Source organism: Antechinus flavipes, chromosome 1, assembly GCF_016432865.1.
Source record: "Antechinus flavipes isolate AdamAnt ecotype Samford, QLD, Australia chromosome 1, AdamAnt_v2, whole genome shotgun sequence".
NCBI classification, from domain to species: domain Eukaryota; kingdom Metazoa; phylum Chordata; class Mammalia; order Dasyuromorphia; family Dasyuridae; genus Antechinus; species Antechinus flavipes.
In genome coordinates this window covers 499,089,465-499,093,217 of record NC_067398.1, presented here as the reverse complement: position 1 = coordinate 499,093,217, position 3,753 = coordinate 499,089,465, and positions in this window count along the sequence as shown.

Sequence of the window (3,753 nt, the reverse complement as noted above, 5' to 3'; positions counted from 1 at the left end):
GCACTTTGTCTTAAAAGAAGAAAAGAACCTTTGAAGAGGAAATGTGGCGGGAGTGCATTTCATCCATACAGGATATTGAAAGCAAAAATGTGGGGGTTGTAGAAGATGGAATATGATGTGTGAGTAACAGAGAGTTATTGTGCTTGGATCATCATGGAGGAGGGTACGTAACAAGCAATAAGACTATAGAATTATACTGGAAGCCCGTTGAAAATATTCAAAAACTAAAAGATGAGTTTATATTTTATCCTAGAGGCAAAAGACTATCACTAGAGACCACATGGAGATGTGGATGGGGGAAATTTGAGGCAGGGAAAACCGTCAGAAGTCTGTTGAAATAAATAGGGCAAGATTCAGTCTGTCAACAAGAACTTATTAAGCACTATGTTCCAGACACTTTGTTAAGTATCGTGGATAAAAAGAAAGGCAGAAAGAATCCAGAAGCATACATTCTAATTATGAGAGAATATAATATATATTATAACATTTACATAATATACAATAATAATATAATATATTATATTATAAAATATAATAATGTATAAATTCTGCAGTATGAATGAAAGTTGTTGTTCATTCTTCATTTTAAAGAGAACCAATGACATCACAGGTGTTATCTTGACTTGCATATTAACTGCATTTAAATGAGACAGAATTCCACAAAATCATCAGCCTCACTCTTTATTCCAGTCACCAAAGTCTAGTGACAAAACAAAAATTAAGATGATTGGTGATCAGTCTGGATGCAATGGATGATACTGGTGTTTTCAATGTATGACCAAGCTCTAAATGATCCACAATGGCTGTTTCAGTCATCTTCATAATTGTTGAAACAAATTATTTTAATCCACCCATTCCACAGAGGGAAGTTTTCATATGGTTAGGATAGCCACCCCCTTAACTCACTGATAGGAAATATCAGAGGAAAGGTACTAGTAACAGGGATATGGGGAAGAAATTGGACTGAAAAAGGCTTCCTGCAGAAGTTGATATCTGATATGAATCTTATATGAAGCCAGGGAAATCAAAAAGAACAGCTATGATGAAAGAGCATTTAAGCCATAGGAGAAGTGAATGCAAATGCATGAAATTGAGAGATGGAATACTATAAAACAGTAAGTAGGACATTGTAATTAATTCATAAAATTCATGGATAGAAGTAAAGAGTAAATTAATTTTGAAAAATATAAATGCACATTGTAAAGGTTTTTTGTCAAACTGAGGATATTATATTTGGTCCTGAAGGCAATAAGAAGTCTGCTTGTGTGTGTGATAAAAAGAAACAGATAGACATATATGTATGAACCTGAGAGCCTGGAAGGATGGTGTTATAGGATATGAGGTAGCAGCAAATATCACATTCTCCCAGCCCAGTTCTATGCCTTCCATCACTAATATGGGTGGTGGCTTCTACTGGGGCTTCATACATCCACTCACTTAGGATAAAATATAGTTCTGAGAGATTTTTCTTATTCTCAGAGATGGTTGTCTTCTGTATGTACTTTTTCCACTATAAAATCCATATTTCTTATCAGGGACATATCTTTCCCCACCTCCCAGTATGGATTCTTTAGTAGCACCCTTTCCTCTTCCCTTCCTAAAAATACCCCCACTTCCTCCCTCCATTTAAGTCTCTCCTATCCATTTCTTTTATTCTATTTCCCCATTGCCCAACTCTTGTAGAGAAACTAATACACATACATACACATATAGATGTATGTTATATGATTGTAAATGTATTTGTATGTGCATACATGTATGTGAATATGTGTGTATAATTTTTTTCATTAATCATTGATGAGTTTTGTGTAGCTGAATTTTCATCTCCTCTCTATCACCACCAATTCTCCCTAATGAAATTACTACTTATTATGTTATCTCTTACACAAGAACTATGTACTTCTAGAACCTCAAAGAATATGTTCTTCTGATACAAATTTTAAGACTTCAGGGCCACCTCATATTTCTCTTACTCCAATATAAAAATCAGTGTTTTTTTTTTATTCTAAGTATCTATAAACTGAGGATAGTAGAATAGCAGCCAGTTAGTACCTTACTTATTTTTTATATATTTTTAATTATACATCATTTTTCCTGTTATAAGCTCTCTGAAAGTATGGGTTATTTCATTAATTAAGCAGATAGCCTCAATGACTAGCAAAGTATCTAGAACATACTAAGCACTTAATGAATACTTGTTGATTGATTCATCAAATATGTTTTATCTTAAAGTTTATCTGTGCTTGTGAGCAAATGGAAATGCTATTCACTCATATAAGTCTGAATTTTATCTATGTTGCATTTCATAGCAAGGGCTTGAGTTCAATCAACATTTGTATTCTCTGAAATATGTAAAAATTGATGACACTTTAGAGGAAGAAGGAAGATTAATACCAAAAAAAAAAAAAATCCCCAGAATGATGAAACTTCAGCCAATTTTATTTACAAATTTACAAATAAATGTTTCTTCTATAAATATTAGCCACCATGGCTTAGCTGTATCAGATCTAAAATTATATTATAGAGCAGCAGTTACCAAAACCATTTGGTATTGACTAAGGAATAGATTAGTTGATTAGTGGAATAGGTTAGGTTCAAAGGACAAAACAGTCAATAACTATAGCAACCTAGTGTTTGACAAACCCAAAGACCCTAGCTTTGGGGATAAGAACTTGCTATTTGACAAAAATTACTGGGAAAATTGGAAACTAGTATGGCAGAAACTAGGAATCGACCAACACTTAACACCATACAACAAGATAAGGTCAAAATGGGTTCATGACTTAGGCATAAAGAATGAGATTATAAATAAATTAGAGGAACACGGGATAGTTTACCTTTCAGCCCTGGGGAAGAGGAAGGAATTTATGACCAAAGAAGAATTAGAGATCATTACTGATCACAAAATAGAAAATTTTGATTATACCAAACTGAAAACTGGGAAAATATTTTTACAATCAAAGGTTCTGATAAAGGACTCATTTCCAAAATATATAGAGAATTGATTCTATAAGAAATCAAGTCATTCTCCAATTGATAAATGGTCAAAGGATATGAACAGACAGTTCTCAGATGAAGAAATTTAAACTATTTCTAACCATATGAAAAGATGCTCCAAGTCATTATTAATTAGAGAAATGCACATTAAGACAACTCTGAGATACCACGACACACCTGTCAGACTGGCTAGGATGACAAGGAAAGATAATGTGGAATATTGGAGGGGATGTGGGAAAACAGGGACACTAATACATTGTTGGTGGAATTGTGAATACATCCAATCATTCTGGAGAGCAATTTGGAACTATGCTCAAAAAGTTATCAAATGTACATACCCTTTGATCCATCAGTGCTACTACTGGGTTTATATCCCAAAGAGATCATAAAGAAGGGAAAGGGATCTGTATGTGCACGAATGTTTGTGGCAACCCTCTTTGTAGTGGCCAGAAACTGGAAACTGAATGAATGCCCATCAATTGGAGAATGGCTGAATAAATTGTGGTATATAAATATTATGGAATATTATTGTTCGGTAAGAAATGACCAGCAGGAGGATTTCAGAAAGGCCTGGAGAGATTTATACGAATTGATGCTGAGTGAAACAAGCAGGGTCAGGAAATCATTATATACTTCAACAACAATACTATATGATGACCAATTCTGATGGACCTGGCCATGCTCAGCAATGAGATGAACCAAATCAGTTCCAATGGAGCAGTAATGAACTGAACCAGCTATGCCCAGCAAAAGAAT